An 18,661-nucleotide genomic window follows, 5' to 3' on the forward strand; every position below is an offset into this window, starting at 1 on the left:
TCAACTCTTGCTTCATTTCCCGAGCGAACATTCTGCAAAAGATAGTTTAAAATAATCTGAAACCCTAGACATGGTCCTGCTTCTGTTTGCACCAAAGTTGAGAGGAGTCTTGATATTCCAGTTGGTGAAAAATTAGACCTAGTGAAATGTTGTCAAGTCACCATTCAGATTTTGGCACCCACTCCACTACTAACTTGGTATTTCTCTAAACTAGTGGTTTTGAACCTTTTTCATTTTCAGACCCCTAAAAAAATTTGAATGGAGGTGCAGACCCCTTTGAATTATAAATGTGGAGATACACTTTTGATTCATCATAGTCATCTTCTGCAGACCCCCAGGGGTCTGTAGCAGGGCACTAAGGTGCCTGCTACTTGTAGAACCCCAGGTGCTGGTTGCTAGGGCAACCAGAGGGAGCTAGTGACCCACACCTGCCAGCAGTCAGCTGACGGGAAGGGGCAGGCCTGGCTCATGTTTATACCCTAGGGCTGAGGCCAGGCGGGCAGTCCCCTGCAGGCGGTCAAGGGGGAAGGAGTGCTGCTGGAGTGAGCAAAGGGAAAAGGCCTGTATGCATAAGCAGCTTGATACTGGTGAGAGATGAAACACCCTTGGGGTGGCTCCAATGATGTTTTAGCCAAGCAGCATGAATTTGTTATAGCCCAAGGACTTGTTTTGTTTGCTTTTTACCAGTGGCTTGGGAGAGGTTATTAGGGGATGTAGGAGGTCTCATAAGGGGTCCACGGCGGTGTGGGGACCCGAGCGCCAGAAAAGGTGCAGCATTGGGGGTGCGCCAACCCCCAGCGCCAGAGAAGGTGCAGCATTGGGGGTGCGCTGACCCCCAGTGCCAGAGAAGGGGCAGCGATTGATTGACAAGTGCCCAGCGAGGTGCAGTGCGAGACAAGGCTGCAGAGCACCAGCGAGGCGTAGTGCGAGACTGAAGAATGTCAGTTCTATCAGCAAGGCTTGGGGTGTGGTAAAGGGGTGGTTGGAGCCATGAATAGCCCATAAGGCTCAGGTGCACCAAAATACCCATTACAGTGTACAGCAGGAAAACCGTGTCCAAGAGGACAAAAAGGCAGCCTCCCTACTATACATTTAATATCAAAGATGTGGCAGGCGACAATTGAGGGTACTTTTAGGCTAATGTGGCACAGTAAGGGGGCGTTAGGGGAGAGCGTGGCAACCCCTAGGACGTGATCCCGTTACATTGGTGCATTGGCTAGGAAAGCTCGGCTGTGCACGGAGCACAAGCTTGTGGGCCAGACTACAACAGAAGGTGAATTTATAAAGAGGCAGGGGGCCACAACTTGCAAGGTTGGGCCGAAGGAGGAATCCCATTGCCAGTGATCTTATGAAGTAAAACTGAGCCCCCAACCCTGGAAAGGTAGGGCCGGGGTAGTTAGGACTCAGGCAGAAAACATGGGGAAGGTCAGAAACAAGAAAACTTTGCCTGGCAATTGAGGAGGGATGAGTCAGAGGAGAAGATGACCTGGTTAGAGTGGGAGCTAGGAGTAGAGAAGGCTCAGAAAGAATGAGCAGAGGTGAAAGCCGCGGCATTAGAGCTGTGGCTCCATGAAGGAGGGAGGAGCTAGAGAGGTCAGGTGTATATTGGCTGTAGAAGTGGAGAAGATACAAGCTATTGAACAGCTCATTTCTCAAGAGGTTCAGAGGAGCCGGGCGAGAGAAGAGAAGCTGCAAAAGATACAGGAAGAGGTACGATGGAAAGTGGAGGCAGCAGGAGGCCAGATAGAAGTATTTCAAAAAGAGGTCCGTAGATTGGAAGATCAGATAGGGGAATTGCAGGAGGAGTTAGAGAACTGGCGACAGAGAACTATACGTGCAGAAGACCCTGGTACAGGAAATGCAGGATAAGATGCTGGAAAGCCATACTCAGCCAGTAGAGACAGATAAGAGGTTCCTGCAGGAAATGGAAAAGATGAAAATTTGCATAGCAGATTATAAGAAGCTGTGTGAACAAAGGCTGTCACTGGAAGGGGATCTTAAAGCCAGGGAGAGAGAGAATGATGAGATATGCACCCAGTTACAGAGGGTGGAGGGAGAAAAAAAAAAAAAAAAAAACCACCTTAAGGAACAGGTACAGTCCCTTAAAACCCTCCTGGAAGATAGCCAGGCTAAAGAAGTAGGAATGAGGGCAGAAAGAGAGTGATTACAGGTTGAAGTACAGAGTGTGAGGCAAGAAATGCAGGGGTTGGAGACTGAGAATACGACACTACGAGAAGCAAATGACTGTATGACCCTAAAAATCCAAGAACTGGGGGAGGTGGAGATGTCAGATGCAATAAGGGTAATAAACCCAGTAGAAGCAGGATAGAGAGAGACCTCCAACAATAAAAACTGTGGGCACAATGCAGGAAAGGTTGGAGGCCCTGGGGAACCAACTAGCGGAGTACATGGTGGACGCTAGGTCGGAATATCAGGAACAGTACCAAAAGATGGAAGTACTGAAGGGGGCCTTGAAGGAAATAGAGACCCTGCTAGAAACCCCCCGGTCTAGGACTCTGCAGCATCTGGAGCCAGTGAAGTTCCCCAGAGACCTAGACCCAGAGGATCCTAGGGAGAAGGCGGGAACAGGACAGCCTGGGAGGAGCACCCTGACAGAGGGATCCAGAGGGGAAAAGCCTGTGACCCCACAAAAGGGGGTGCCTGAAAACCCCCCGCCTCTGCATATCTGAATTGTTGGTGAGTGAGAATGAGAACTTAAGAAGATCAAGACAAAGATGGCACAATGGATAAGAGCTAAAACCCATCCTGGTGAGTTGGAGTCCTAAGAGGGGAGGTGTGTAGCAGGGCACTAAGGTGTCTGCTACTTGTAGAGCAGAGATAAACCCCAGGTGCTGGTTGCTAAGGCAACCAGAGGGAGCTAGTGACCCACACCTGCCAGCAGTCAGCTGACCAGAAGGGGCAGGCCTGGCTCAGTTTAAACCCTAGGGCTGAGGCCAGGTGGGCAGTCCCCTGCAGGCAGTCAACGGGGAAGGAGTGCTGCCAGAGTGAGCAAAGGGAAGAGGCCTGTATGCACAAGCAGCTTGATACTGGTGAGAGGTGGAGCACCCTTGGGTTGGCTCGAATGATGTTTTAGCCAAGCAGCATGAATTTATGTTATAGCCCAAGGACTTATGTTTTGTGTTTGCTTTTTACCGGTGGCTTGGGGGAGGCTATTAGGGGATGGAGGAGGCCTCATAGGGGGTCCGCAGCAGCATGGGGACCCGAGCACTAGAGAGGGCACAGCATTGGGGGTGAGCCAACCTGGAACGTCAGAGAAGGTGCAGCATTGGGGGTACGTTGACCCCGAGCACCAGTGGGGCGCAGAGAGAGAAGCCCCAGAGAGGGAGCGATTGATGAGTGTCTAGCGAAGCGCAGTACAAGACAAGGCGGCAGAGAGCCCAAGTGCCAGTGAGGCGCAGTGCAAGACTGAAGAACATCATTTCCATCAGGAAGTCTTGGAGCGTGGGAAAGGGGTGGTTGGAGCCACACAGCCCATAAGGCTAGGGTGCACCGAAATACCCATTACAGAGATGGGGCCAGTGTATGGCAGGAAAACTGTGTCCAAGTGGACGAAAAGGCAGCCTCCCTATAATACATTTAACATCAAAGACATGGCAGGAAAGAATTGAGGGTGCTTTTGGGCTAACTTGGCACAGTAAGGGGGCGTTAAGGGACAGCACAGCGACCCCTAGGACACGATCCTGTTACAGGGTCCCAGAACCACAGGTTGAAAACTACTCCTCTAAACAGGCTACATTAATACATTTCCTTCTCTCTTACCAGAGAAAAGAGGACCGAAAGCAACACATGCACACACGCTGCTCTGTGGTGAGGTGAGGAAAACAGCTTTTAAAGTTACCTATTCAGGAATTCCAGGGGCTAATGCATGTTAAAAGCTCACTGTGGAGCATTAGGACATTAGCACAGATTCCTTGAACTGGTCTTACACTTACCAGCTAATAATATGGCCCGATAATAAGGACATAAAAGTAACATTAGGTACTAATGTTTATTATTAGAAAATAAGCACCATAAGTTCTGGAGCTTCAGTAGGTTGAAGTTATTAGATGAACCCTAACACCAGCTAGCAGACATTTGTTATGAAGCCCAGTCCTTTAAGAGCATCTGCTGTGGTTGCAGCAAAACTAGCACAGTAAGGCACATACATAGATTTGTTTACTACTTCAGTTTGAGTATATGAAACCTTTATGATGTATTAACATGATTGTTACTTTCTCAATTGTTGTTTTCCCAAGCAGGCAGAATTGTTTCATTTCCTAGCTTAGACAGAGTGCCTTTTTGCAATACAGCTGCAAACTAGAAAAGTTAGCTGCATAGTACTGAGTCTGAGAAAGTCAAGAAAGAGCTACATATGGGTAGGGCAGAGACCATATTCTTCATGCATTTCTGAAGACAGTTGTGGATGTCAAACTACAGCTGAGTGTTAGGAGTGGTAAGTGTGCATTGTAATGACTTAGAGAATGTTTTTCTAAGTGTTTAAATCCATTACAGCCCAAATCTGTGCCTTTTAGGATACTGATCTTCCCCTTACATCAGCAAGAATTGAGGTACTTGGCATCTTGCAGGACTGAACCCTCACCTGCCAAGACCCCCCTTGAAAGCTTGATTGAACTGCACTTTGAACTGCAGAAGGTGACTCTCAAACATCCAATCCCAGTCATCAACTACTCGCTCAGCAACATAGTCAGTGTCCTACTTATGGTCATTCCAGAATGCATAATAGTTTGGAAGAAGTATGTTAGAGTGTGCTATTTTACTAATACATCACAATAAAGTCTGAAGTGAAATACTTCCAAGGTGATCCTACCTCACTGAGAAGCACAACTGAATCCCAGTAGAGTGGGCGTGGACAAAATGCAGCCTGTGAGCCAGATGCAACCCACCAGGCCATTTTATCCGGCCCACAGGGCCCCTGAAAAATTTAGAAAATTAATATTTATCTGCCCCTGGCTACCTGTCATGTAGCCCTCAATGGCTTGCCAAAACCGAGTAAGCAGCCCTCCACCCAAAATAATTGTCTACCCCTGCAGTAAAGCCTATTCCATACCCGAAAATCTTTGTTAGAATGACCGAATTACAAATGTTTGCCAAAATAAGGCAGGGGCAGGCATAATACAGCCTGCAGACCAGATCTGGCCCACCAGACAATTTCATCTGGCCTGCAGGTGCCTACCAATTAATTGTACCCCACCCAGTCTACACACCTTGCTCCCGCTCTCATGCATGGACGGGTCCAGGCAGGCCAGTACACAGCTTCCCAGTGGGACTACTGCTGCTGCCACCAGGAGACCTGCTTGGCTTCCCCAGTGTCCAGTAGCTCTTCCTCATCTCCCTGCTTCAGCACTTCCCTACCTACTGCCAGAGCAAGAGGTGGGGGCAGAGGGGGACTGCAGCTGAACAGGGGGCATGGAGCTGGGGCTGGCAGAAATGCAGGGCCTGCTTCCAGGGGGGGGCAGCAGGGGAGTGGAGGTATAGGGACCCTCCCATGCACTCTCCCCCACAGTGCCCAGCCCCTGCCACTGGCAATAGCAACAGCAGCAGGCGACGGTGAGTCCTCGCGGTGCTCATAGTCCATGCAGGCACTGCCACTTGGCCGTACACACTTCTGGTCAGAGCTACACATGGCAGCGCAGCCAGACTGGCCCATTTCTATTGAGCAGGGTTCCCATGGTGCACGTGCAGCTCCTGTGCCACCAGGAGAAAGCCCTGTGCAATAGAACCAGCTGCCTTCCCTGCTGCCACATACAGGTCCTAGGACTCCACTGGGAGGCAGGCAGTGGGGCTCCCCACCACTTCTGATGGAGCCCCAAGATCTGCATGTGGGAAGGCAGCCAGCTCCATTGCACGAGGCTTCCCTTGGTGGCGCACAAGTACCAGGAACTGCAAGTGTGCTACATGATAGAGCTGGGCCAGCTTGGCTGTGCTCTTTACCTGCCACATGCAGCTCTGATTGGAGTTGTGCACCACCAGGCAGCAGTGCCTGCTGCTACCACCACTGATAGAGATTGTGCGCCATGGGAGGGCATGTACACCCACACCAACACTCACACCCTGCCCTCACATATACACACAGACCCCCACAACATACCCTATGCCCTCCAACACATAACCACACCACCTCACAAACTTCACCATACACACACAACTGCCCCCAACCATGCCCCACACCTAATATATGAGTAAGACTTTATTTTTGAGCTATTATGCAATCATATCTATAAACATTACACAAACAGAAATCATGACAAAAATATTTTTTTGTAATAAAATTAAAATATTATAGTAAGTGTTTGACATTTAGTGTATGATTTGGGGTTTTTTCCTGGTTCCAGGATGGCAACCTTCCACCCCCCCAAAGGTGTACTTTTGGTGGCATAAGTCAGAGGGTAGGGATGGGACAAGGGCTTTCATTTTACACTAATGGAAACTGGGGCTACTCAGTTGGTTTCAATGGAATAGCTCCTAACTTCACACCAGAGAGAATAAAGCCCATTATTTACATCATATTATGGAGTCCTAGGCCCAGCTGTCATGAAAATTGGTGGATTCATCTCTGCTAGAATGCCACTAGGTTTTTGCTTTTGTTAAGGTCTAGGCTGAAAATAAATTTGATTTTCATATTGCACCTGTCATCTCATTCAAAGTACTCTTTTCCCATCAAAGTTGGATATTCCCTAGACATTAGCAGTGCTATTCCTTGTCACAGAGAGTTGTTACAACACTTCACAATAGTGCAAAGCTACCAGCCAGCTGCACGACTGTACTTGAATGGCAACTGAGCAAATTGTTGTGCAAGAGTCTTAATGTATATCTGACAGCTATTAAGTAATACTTGCTTGCGTGGAGTTATCTATGCTTTGGAAGCTTGTGTGGTGTTGCTGACTTGCAGGAAATTAAGTAGATTATTCTGCCTTGGGTGAGAATTCTTCCCGGTCAGCTGGGCAGCAGGGGGAATGTCCCCTTGTGATTGTAGTGGGCCAGACATTGCTCCCTGCCCCTGGCAGCAGGCAGCTCCCAGCCTCGGCTCTGAGTTGCCTGTTGCCAGGGGCAGGGAGCAAATGTCCCAGGCCTGGGGCCAGGAGCTGCCTGCTGCTGGAGGTAGTGGACATTGTCCTGGCCAGGCTCTGCAGTCAGAGCGGGGGTTGGGAAGCAGGCAGCTGCCTGGGACAGAGGTGTGGGGTGAAAGGCAGCTGCCCCAGAGGTGGGACAACTGCTTTCACCCTCTGGGCTGGCACCCAAGAGAGTCTAGAGCTCCCCCTGGCTGCCATATTGAAACAGCAGGGCAGGAGTATGCCTGTCCTGAACTACTCACAATGGGCACGTGTAGATGTGCACTCAAGAAAAGCTTACTGCACAGTAATTTTTCTGAGCATTAACTGCATGTGTAGACATGCCCAGTGGGGAGGAATACTGTACATGAATTTTATCCCTAATTCAGGTACAGGAAGATTTTTGAAAGATTTTTTGTTTTTAGTATCAGACAAAATGGATTGTCCCTTCTGACCTCAAAATCTGTAAAAGCCAGTCTGACCTTCCATGTAACAGCAGGCTGTAGAATACCACCCAAAAGTGGCTTCAGCCAGTTCATATTGTGCTGGAGGAAGTATAAACTGATTTTACCAGGAGGTTGTACTCCTGTCACTGAGAAGAGACAGAGACACGGCCAGGTGGTGAGGTCCTTTTAAGATTAGGATCTTCAGGGCCAGGAGGAAAGAAAAGCCAGAATGGAAATAAAAGGAGAAGCTATCAGGCACTGCAACCAAGGGAGAAGAGACTCCTGTGCTAATCTGACTGGCCAGAGTCAGATGACAGGCAAAGGGGAAGGGCCAACGAATATAAAGACAGGGTCCAGACAGATGGCTGTGGTTGTGGGAAGGAAAAGCCTAGCCTGGTAGCCAGGACTGACTGCCCTTGCAGGAGAGAAGAGATACCCCAGCAGCAAGAAAAAAGATATCATGAATAGATGGTGAGTAGACCTAAGGACCTGAGACTTCAGTTGCTGTACACTGGTGTTTTGTTTTGTTTCTTTATTTTTATTTTAGCCTGAATGGGTGCAACTTTGTGTTCTGGGTTTTGTTCATGACCTAGTAGGGGACCTTTTGCTGATAACATCCAGTGGACCAGGTGCAGCTTTAAGGAAGATGAGAAGACTGCATGGCAAAGTGCCAAGGAGCTGCACTCTGCATTGACTGACCCAGGAAGGGTTATGACCCCAAAAGAGATAAAACATACTTGCTCTGAGGGCAGGGGGACAGAGACGGGGAGCCTGTTGGCACAAGCCAGGGATTTAATCCACTGGCTGGATTTGAGACCCTAGGGACACCCTACATGTGCAATTAATGTAACTAAATAAACTCCAGCACAATTTGCACCAGACCTTATTGTTCCAGCTGCCATGTTTACATGTGTGCCCGGGTCTGCAGCATGTTGATCTGGGTCAGAGCAGCCCCAGTTGGCAGGGAATCCAAGGGGTCAGCCTGCCATCCATGGACTGCTCCAACCCAGCTCAACATGCTCCAGAGGAGGTCAGACTTGGCTAACTGATTAGAGAGACGTAAGTAGGGCAAAACTAACAGAGACAGTAATGCCTGCCCTCTTCCTCCTCCTGCCCCCCCAACTGCTACTTGCCTCCACCTTTCTCACCGCTCTTTTGGGATAAGACAACCTTATTTTGAACAAGGCATGGCAGGAAAATAATAATGGGAAAGGCAGGACCAGCTGCAGACTGAACTCCGGAGACACCTGCCCATTAGGGCTGTGCAAAATTTCACCGGCCATTTCATTTTGACAGTGTTTTGACTCATTCCCGGGTTGAAACAGCAAAATCAAAATGAAACAAAGGTCATCAAAACAGCCTTGAAACGAAATGAGTCCTTTTTTAAATACATATGGAGTAAAAAGGTGGCACCAGGTAATGTGGGGCCCCTGTAGGACATGCTTGGCAATCTGGTGGTTGCACCAGATGAAAAAGCTGACCTCTTTAACAAATTCTTTGCCTCCATTTTTCTGAGCAGGGACCGGGACATCTCCCACCCTAGGATTCCGGACAGACTCAGGAGAGGCACTACCAGGCCTAGGGTCAGGGAGGACCTAGTTAAGGAACTTCTGGTGGGGCTAGACATGTTTAAATCAATGCAAGTCCAGATGCTCTCCACCCCAGGGTGCTGAGGGAATTGGCAGGGGTCATTGCAGCAAAGGATATGAGTAAGCCAAACTTTGTAAACTTCATAGAGATTAGAGGAAGTATGGAGTTTCAGTGCCTGCAAGTCTTCTTCATACTGGGGAAATAAATAGCTCTAATTGTTGGCTCAGAAGAGGCCCAAATTAACTTCCTGATTTTTCGGTCAGAACAAGCAAGGTCAGTCTTTATAGAACGAGGCCATTCCTTTCTCAGAGTCAAGTACTAGCCAGACAAGCGAAGTGAAAGAAAAAAATGCTTGCCTAGAATAATTTTGAGGGAGATAAGTAAGCATGGCAGTAGAATGCTTCTCTTTTCCTGTGCCTACTCTGGGGCTGGGAGGGAGCATGTGAGGGACCAGTCAGGGAGGAGCAACCCGCCTGTTGCTTCTGCTGCAGCTGCTGCCCTTGGCTGAGCCTGGCTCAGGGCCTGGCTGGAGCAGGCAGGAGTTGCTCCAGAGCTCCCCAAGTCCTTGCCCTCTGGGGCAGGAGGGGAGGTGCTGCCAAGCTTGGAGGGAGAAGGAAGGAGAATTCTTACTGGCTTTCAAGACTTAAAATGTTACTGGCTGTTTCTCCTGCAGCTTGACCACTGCAACCCCCTCCCCCGATCTACCCCAATCATTGATCCTTCTCTGTCTCCCTAGAATTGGACTTGCCGAAATTTTCCTTAAATATATATGGAAAATTTGGGATCTAAAATTAACTCCCCATTTTTCTTAGGAATAGTTCCTAACAAAGACAAGAATAGATTTGCCAGCCAGGAGAGTCTTAGGGAATGACATTCTCTTAAACGCTATTACTTTTACTCATAGCCCTCTATGAAGTATAGAATTATATGAGTGCTGGGGAACACACACTGGTGCCTCCCAAGTCTGAAAGGTGCACCTGCAAAAGCTGGCGGTGACAGTGGTGGTGGGGACAGGACTGGCAAGCACCCGCAGAAGCCAGTGGTGGCAGCAGGGACAGGGCTGGCAAGCACCTGCAGAAACAGATGGTGGGGACGGGGCTGGCAAGCACCCACAGAAGCTGGCAGTGGTGGCGGTAGATGGCCCCATCAGGGGGGCACATGCCCCCCACCCCCGTACCCCTCCTACCAGTCACCTATTAGCATGGTTTATGGCCCCATTTCCTCAGCATGGCCCCTCACTCCCAAGCTTCAGCCCCCCACCCCTGCAACCACATCTGCTGATGTTGTGACCCCGTTTGGGGTCATGACCCACAGTTTAGGAACCACTGACTTGTGGCATTAAATGTCCTATAGTTAAAATGAGTCCATATGCAACATCATCTTGATTTCAGGTACGTTCCACCACCATCCTGCACCTATTAACTTAAGTGTATACCTGATTGTGCCAGCTGGGGAGGAGGCATAGATAAGAAAATGTCTTCACAGATCTGAGCAATAGAGGATGGGCTGTTCACCTAAGAATTCACTTAGCACAGATGCTCCATTGATGCCCGTAACTTAAGAAGATGTATCAGCTTGCACACCCCAAAGAGGCAGGACCCTCTAGAACGGTGGTGCTCTACATTTTGGTCCCACAGGCTGAATGAGTGTTGCAGGACCAGTCAGCCAATGGGACTACCAAAGAAAAACCATGCAGCAGGGTTGTCTAGTAAATCTGCAGCCTAAGCTGCTAACTTCTTTGAAAATGCAGGTGCTAAAGTAATTGAAGTGAATCTGCTCCATTTGTGTTATGCTACTCTCTGCTATCATGTGGATAGTAGAAATCATGAGTAGAGTGATGTACTCGGTAGCCACGTTTGCCTGACGAAGGCCCTTTGAGCCTGAAAGCTTGCAGAAGAGGATTTTTTTTTTTTGTGATTTCTCAGTTGGTCTAATAAAAGGTATCATTTTGGAACCAAGAGTTCTAGATCTGAGTAGAGTGATGCACTCTCCCCTGTATCACTACTGACACACTAGGGAGGCAGAGAGGAAGGGACTGAGGCCTGGACAAGCATCTATTGGCACTGATCTAAGACTAGTTGATCCTGACTCAAATGCGGGGAAATGTACTGGATGACTGGAAAATCATTCCAATCTGTATTTCAGCATCTACATAGCCCTGGATCTATGGTGTCCTTCCCCACTCTATAGAAAAGAAAATAATGGGGCTTCTACCTTCTTTCTCACCTTTTTCTGAGGGCATGGTGGCCCTCAGATAGAACAGAAACCCTCATGAGGAGAAACAAAGAGGGTATATCCCATCTCCATTTGTGCACACTCCTATTTCTTTTCCAGCTCCCTCCACTCACCATATGAAGAAACATGCACTGGGACTCTAACAGGAATAAAACCAGTGAAATCCTCTGGACCAGCAGTTTTTGGAAAATGCCAGCCTCTAGCTTTCACTCTTTCTTAATAATAGGAAAATAATATAGCAATTCTTCTGTTGCAAAGAACTCAGAAATATTCTGGACACTGAAATGCTATTTGAAATTCTTAGGTTGATCTTGTGAATCATGCGTAGGTAGATGTTTGCACACCTAACAGTATTAATATTGCAAAGCACACTACAGAGTCCTTGAAAGGATCTTGTGGCACCCTGACTGAGAATCACTGTTCCAGATGTTCAATAACAGCTGTAGAGAGAACTTCTCCCTGTGGCATTGAGGGAGAGGTAGTTATCCCTGTTAGTCTGAAATCAGGTGGAAGGCATGACAGGATGACACTTTGTTAGAGTTTGTTGGTTTTTAAGGCAGTGGTTCTCAACCCTTTTAAACTCAGGGCAGCCTTTAGAAAATGCCAGCTCCTAACTCTCGCTCACGTTTTTGACTACAGACAAATAAAAGAGCAATTCTTGTTGTAAAGAATTCATCCCATAAGGGGTGGGAGTGCTTTTGACACTATGTATTCCTGTTTGAAATCTCTGGGTTTATCTGTGAAACATGGCTGTAAATTTAACAGTACTACCCATTGCATGACAGTAGGGCTGTGCGAGGCTTTGGATCTGAGGCCACTTTGGACGCCTCAACATCCGAAGCTGCATGGCTGGAGCGAAGCGCAGTCTCATTTAAGCTGTCCGAAGCGGTTCAGCACTTCTGAAGTGCTTCAGAAAGGTTTTGGATGCTGAAAGTGAAAGTTAGAAGAGAGAGAGGGAATGGGGGAGGGAGGGAGAGTGATGGGGATGACTGACATGTGTAGGTGGCCGGTCAGAAGGATTTCTCTCTGGCTGCCTTTCCAATGACAGCATCTGGGAGGAGGGACCTAGAAACAGTATAAAAGCCTGTTTGGAGGCATGCTGTGCCTTTTGCTAGCTTGTTCCTTCTCAGGAACTGAGTGAGAAAGGTACCCTAGCAGACTCAAGCATCTCAGCTTGGTTAGTTTACTCAGTAGTTGAGCTTGCCTGCTCCTTTTTATTGTTAGAAAGGACTGGGTAGGGTTTAACTTATCTTAGCTATTCAATTTCTATTACTATTCAATTCTTTTCTTTCAATTTATATTTGCCCCCCCACCCCTTTTTTTGGGAAACTTTGAAAAAAGAAAGCTGTGTTTTCCCTGCCAGAGTGATCCATCACTGTGTAGCAAGGCTCACATGCACGTGTACACAATATAAATAAGAAAAAAAAAATAATAATAATAATAATAATCAGATATTCATAGGAGAAGACGACAGAGACAGACAGCACACAATTTTTATAACTCTTAACACTGAAGCAATCAAAGAAGAGCCCAGTGCACGCATGCAACAAAGGGAATAAAACACACAACACAAAAGGAGTGACGCACGCACACAGACCTTTTGCAGCACAGGAAAGATTAATATGAAGCGTGCTGGAAAGGCAGGTGCCAGGTCTTCTGGCAAGGGAGGGAGAGGGGGTAGGAAAAGAGCTAGAGCTGCAAGCCCCCTGCCCCCACCAAATACAGACCCATTCTCTTCCCAAACAGCCATGATATCTGTGCTGCCAGTGGAAGCCAGGAGGTGGGAGTGGTGTCTGCACCTGACATCCCTGCACCTGCACCACTTCCGCTTAGCCCAGAAGATGGCACCAGCAGTGGAATCACTGTCTCCTCCACCCCAATGTCATCTCTCAGCATAAGCCTCCCACTGCCAGAGGAGGAGCTGGAGCTGGAACCAGGGATGCTGAGCGTGCTGGCTCAAGCGATTCTGGAGACTGAGCGGGAATCAGAGTCTGTGCTCCACACCCCTCAAATTTTCCCTAGACCCAGGTCTCCTCTGGAAAGCAGCACCTTGGAGGAGGCTGAGGTTGTGGAGGCAAGTGGCTCAGCTAAGGCAGCTCCTCCTGCTGTTGAGCTTCAGCTGCTGAGGAGTGAAATAAGGCAGGATCCTCACCCTCAACCCAGAAGCTGGGGAGTAGTGTAGTGTGGGAGCATACTGAGCTGGCAGATAAATCCTAAGTTTGCCATTTGCCAGCACTGCCAAAGGCACATGAGCCATGACAAAGATGTGAAACATTTCTCCACCATGGCCATGCTGCTGCATCTAAGGCAGCACCCCCTTGCCCCACTTCCTCCTCAGTCTGGCACCAGTGCAAGTGTACTGAAAGGGAAGTCTCCCACTTGCTCCAAAGCCCTCTTCCCCCCAAAGCAGAGGCAGGCCATCCTGAACAGTGGGGGAAAGGTGGACAGGAAGGGAGGTGCATTTCCAAGGCGAGCAAGATCACCCAGAGCATTGGGGAGATGCTTGCTCTGGATAGCCAGCCCTTCTCCCTAGTTGAGCGGCCAGGGTTCAGGTGGCTCATAGCACTTCTGGCCCCATTTTACAAAGTGCCCACACATACCACCTTTAGCAGGATGGTGGTGCCCTCCCTGTATGAGGCATGCAGGGAGTACTTGAGGGAGAAGCTGCGCAAGGCAGGGCCGCAGGTAGCCTTGCACTTCACCTCCGACATCTGGAGCAGCCAGGGTGGCGATCATGCCTACCTCTCCCTCACAGGGCACTGGTGCAATCAGTGGGCTCTACTGCAAGCCGATGTGCTAGATGAGTCCCACACAACAAGGGAAATAACAGGGGCCATGAACCTCATGGTGCAGGGGTGGCTCATTGGGCCGGCTGAATTCTCCCATAGGTTCATGGTCACCAACAACGGGGCCAACATGGTGAAGACTGTCCATGACGTCAACTTTGTTGGCATCCACTGTGTGGCACACAGGCTGCACCTAATATTGAGGGATGCCTTGGAGGGGGACAGGGCTGCTGGTGATGGTGTCACCACCACTACTGCTACAAGCCAGCTGATTTTGAAATGCAGGAAGGTGGCAAGCTACTTCCATCACAGCATCAAGTGGGGAAAGATGCTGTGGGAGAAACAGGCAGAGCTGAGCATCCCGCAGCACAAAATCATGCAGGATGTGGAGACTCAGTGGAACTCCAGATACCTGATACTTGAAAGGTTGGTAGAGCAACAGAAGGCCATCTATGAGATGGCCTTGCTTGGGGAGATTAGGATCAGTAGCCCCCTGAACAGAGCTGAGTGGGGTATCATCTCCCAGATCTTGGTGGTCCTCAAGCCCTTCCTCAAGGCCACCGAGACCTTTAGCGCTGGCGATGCCCTCCGCAGTCAGGTAATCCCCCTAGTGAGGGAACTGGAGAACCAAATGGAAAAGTTTCAGGGGATCAATCTTCCTGGCTGGGGCAGGCCGCTGTCACCAGACATGCAGGCACTAGTGAGGCAGCTGAAGGAGGGCATCAGGAGACTGCTGGATCCCTTATAGTCCAGTACAGTCCACATGATGGTGGGCATGTGTCACCCAAGGGTAAAGGGGAGTATTTGCACTGGCAGCCCCCAAACCCTTGATCAGTGGATGCAAGTGCTAGTCAACAAAGTCAGGGAGGTTGAAGTACAGGAGGCAAGATGTGGAAGGGGGCGATCTACTTTCCCGTACCAGCACTGGCACCAGCCAGTCTCCTCCCCCCCAGCCACTGAGGACTATGGGCATGGCTTCAATGCTGGGGTCCAAATGGACTAGGCCCCAGCCTTGGGCAGGTAGCGCTGAGGCTTCTGTGGCTACCTATCTTGCTGAGGATGTGGAGCCACTGGACTGCAACCCTTTGGCCTATTGGGCAAACCACAACTAGATGTGGCAGGATCTGGCCACGGTTGCCCGGCAACACCTGTCCTGTCCACTGACCAATGTTCCAAGCGAGAGGGTGTTCAGCATTGCTGGTGATGTAGTGACACCCCACTGCACCTGCTTGATCCTGCTTTGGTGAAGCATCTGGTGTTCCTAAAGGTGAACCTCCTGCTGCTGGGGCTATGGGAAAGGAGGAGGCCCCAGGTCCTGGGCATGACCACTAAAACTGCACCTTGCCAGGGTAGGGAGGCCTGGTGGGACTGCTGGTAGCGTGCCAGCCCCGTAAAATGCCAGGACCAATGATCCCCTGGTGAAAGGCGGGGGTAGGAGGTGCTATAACCTCCAGGTAACATGCGCGCACACAAAGTCCTGGCTGGGGAACACCCAGACCTGTCACATCTTTGACAGGCCTGATGCTTGCTGGTTCCAGTGCAGTTGTGAGGCTCCTGGTGAGCTCAGCTTAGCTGCCCAGGATGCCAGCTTTAGTTGAAAACCCCTTTGTCAGGCTGAGGAAGCACCTGCAGTTGGTCCTGGATGGAAGGAATAGTAAAGAAATCAGAGCCTGGCCTGGCCCACAATGCAAGCAAGAAAGCCAGTCAGTGAAAATGGAAAAGTGGCTTGCATTGTAATTTGTTACCTCTCAGGATTAGGCCTGAGGGACTGGAGGCAGAGTGTTTTTTTTGGTGAGTAACGTGCCCCCACAGGTAGTTGGGTTTTGTCGTCTTTGACAGATTCCAGTGTGCAGTTTGTAGGGTACTGGAGATAGTTGGCAGATTTTGTGTTTTGAGCTGTAGGAAGTTGGCTTCAGTTCTGGTGATGAGGGTAGGTGTTTGTTTGAATGTAAAAACCACTTTTCAGAGCTAGTCCTATGAACTGCACTTCATCACCCTCCTAGGTAGTAGGTGCAGAAATTCATGGACTCAATATACACAGTGGAGTTCTGGCACACTACGACCTGCCAGACATCTGACACCCCAGGCACTTCTGCACTTTTACCTGCACTGCTGCATTCCCCTTCCCCCCACCCCCTGTCTCCATTTCCACTTTCACTGACTGGCTTTCTTGCCTGCATTGTGGGCCAGGCCAACCTCTGACTTCTTTACTATTCCTTCCATCCAGGACTAACTGCAGGTAGTTCCTCAGCCTGACAAAGGGGTTTTCAACTCTAAAGCTTCCAAAGATACTATTTTTTAAGTACTCCTTTTTTTCCCATAATACACCTATAGACATAAAAACACAAGATAAGCCATCACACACCATGAGTAACATATGTCTAACACAACACCATTACTCATTCCTGTCAATTCCTTTATAAAAAGAAAGGCTCTATGACAGTTCTGTCGGGGAACCGTTGATGCTGCTGCTGATGCTACTGGTGTTGAGCCAGCTAAGTTATTTTACCTGTTGTCACAAAGTGGTGGACCAGCCATGAGGCTGTAGGGGAGGAGGAGGCCCCACTGGGGTACACTGACATGTTGTGCAGAGGCCCCAGTGCCAGGAAGGGTGCACCTTAAACACATACACCATGTCACCCACCCACATCACAAGTTTTGCCTGCCAGCAGCTTGAGGTGCTGGGCCCAGAAGACAGACTCCCCCAGTAAGACACACACAGGTAGCAGGCTTCATGGCCTCAGGAAGGGCCACCACCCCTGCAGTTTTCAGCTCACTGCGCCTTAACACACACAGGGTCATCTGTCATGAGTTTTGCCTGTCAGCAGCTTGAAGTGTAGTTCCCCCCCAAAACCCTGTACCTATCTTCTTGAAACTTGGCAGGCTTCGTGGCCTCAGCAGGAGCCACCACCCCTGCAAGTTTCACCCAAATCAGAGACAAAACAACCAAGTTACAGCTATTTCATTGATCACACAAGCCTACATGACAGCCCAGGGCACCCTTGAAAGGATCTCAAGGTCCCCCCCAGGGCACCATGGCTCCCTGCCTGAAAAATCACGGCTCTAGATCAGATTCAGCAGTGTTACTGGACTGTCAAGAACACCAGCAAACTCAGTCCGTAAGATGTTGGCGTGCCAGAGGTAGATGGCGGGGGGGCGCCACAAGGGGCCCAATCGTCATTGTGGCAGTGCAACCCTGGCCCCTTTCTTGCTGCCTGCCCCAAGATGTGCATGCCAAGCAAAAATGCCTTGGTGTGCCACACTCTGGCACCTGTGCAAGGGTTTGCCTACCCCTGGTCTAGATGTCCAGTAACATGCTGTAGAGATAACTCCTCCCTGTGGGATTCAGAGAGGTCACTTCCCTGTTAGTCTGAAGGCAGGTATTGCACTGATTCACAGAAGTTTAGGGCTGGAAGGGACCATCCTGCTGTGGGCAGGAAATACAGCTGGGGTCAAATAACCCCAGCAAGGTGTGCGTCCAAGGCTCCTTTTGAAGATCTCCAGGGTACGCTTGATCTCAGCCAAAAGGTAGGACAGGGGCCAGCACCTTAGAGTCTGTTAATCTCCACCGTGGTGGCGCTCAATCTGTTTTAGACTCAAGGTGCCCCTGGAAAAAATGCCAGCCCCTAGCTTTCTCACGTGCGTGTGTGTTTTTAACTACAGAAAAACAAGTCTTCTGCAACGCAGCCCGTAAGGGGTGGGAAATCTTTTGACAATACAGATTCCTGGGTGTGTGTGCACGGCGGCTGCAAAGCCAGCAGCGCGGCCTCTGCGCGACACCCCTGCAAGGGCGCCCCGGCGTGCCGCCCGGAGCCCTCCTGCCCCCGCCTGACGGCAGCCGGACTTCCCAGCGGCGCGAGCCCGGCCCTTTTCTTGGCCAGCTCCTCCCCGCGGCCCGGCGGGCGGAGACTGGCGGCGGGCGCACCGCAGGGCCGGCTCGGCTCGGCTCGGCTCGGCTCGGCTCTCCCGGCGCTGGAGCGGGGACACGCAGGTAAGACGCCCGCGGCGTGGCGCGGCGCGGCGCGGCGCGGGGAGAGCAGGCTGCCCCGTGTGCCCGCGCGGGACTGCCTTTGCGGGGAAGACTTCCCGATCGCTGCAAACAAAAGCGAAAGCGGCGCCTCCATGTCGCCCAGCGCCGCCCGCTCGCGCTGCAGGAACACCCTCCACTCAGGCCCGGCTGCGAGGACTTTCCCGCCCGGGCCTGGTGCCACCTCACCGGGCCCTGCCGCTACCGCTGCCCCGAGGGCCGAGGAGAGGGAAGGGGAGGGGTGGGGGGTGGGGCAGGGCGTGAGGCGAGGCAGAGGGAACTGGGCTAATTCAGTCTGGAGTTAGCGACAGCCATCCAAGAAGCCCGAGCCTGAATGCATTCGATCTTCGCAGGTTAGTCTAGCCTGCAGAGCTTGAACTGCCAAGCAAGTGAATGGACGTTCACTTTTGATCCCAGACATGCAGGCACAGGCCTGCAGTGGCTCAGGCTAGAAGCCTGGTGGGGAGGGGGGCTAGAGCAAGCCCTCCCTTCCCTTTGACAGTGCTG

The 18,661-nt window shown here is 50.4% G+C and overlaps 1 protein-coding gene across 4 annotated transcripts in view; it reads left to right on the forward strand.

Annotated features, from left to right (window-relative positions):
• The first annotated feature begins 17,867 nt into the window (after window positions 1-17,867).
• The window catches only part of RIPK1 (receptor interacting serine/threonine kinase 1), a 52,600-nt gene continuing 51,806 nt past the window's right edge, over window positions 17,868-18,661 (forward strand). For 2 of the 4 annotated variants that reach the window (XM_019542593.1, XM_019542602.1), the window contains exon 1: window positions 18,007-18,118. The gene's annotated coding sequence lies outside the window, so the exon portion shown is untranslated. Of the gene's footprint in view, window positions 18,119-18,661 lie in introns of all 4 variants that reach the window. The other 2 variants (XM_019542612.1, XM_019542583.1) reach the window with 2 other exon arrangements.

This window comes from Crocodylus porosus, unplaced genomic scaffold, assembly GCF_001723895.1.
Source record: "Crocodylus porosus isolate Cpor-Errol unplaced genomic scaffold, CroPor_comp1, whole genome shotgun sequence".
NCBI lineage: Eukaryota > Metazoa > Chordata > Crocodylia > Crocodylidae > Crocodylus > Crocodylus porosus.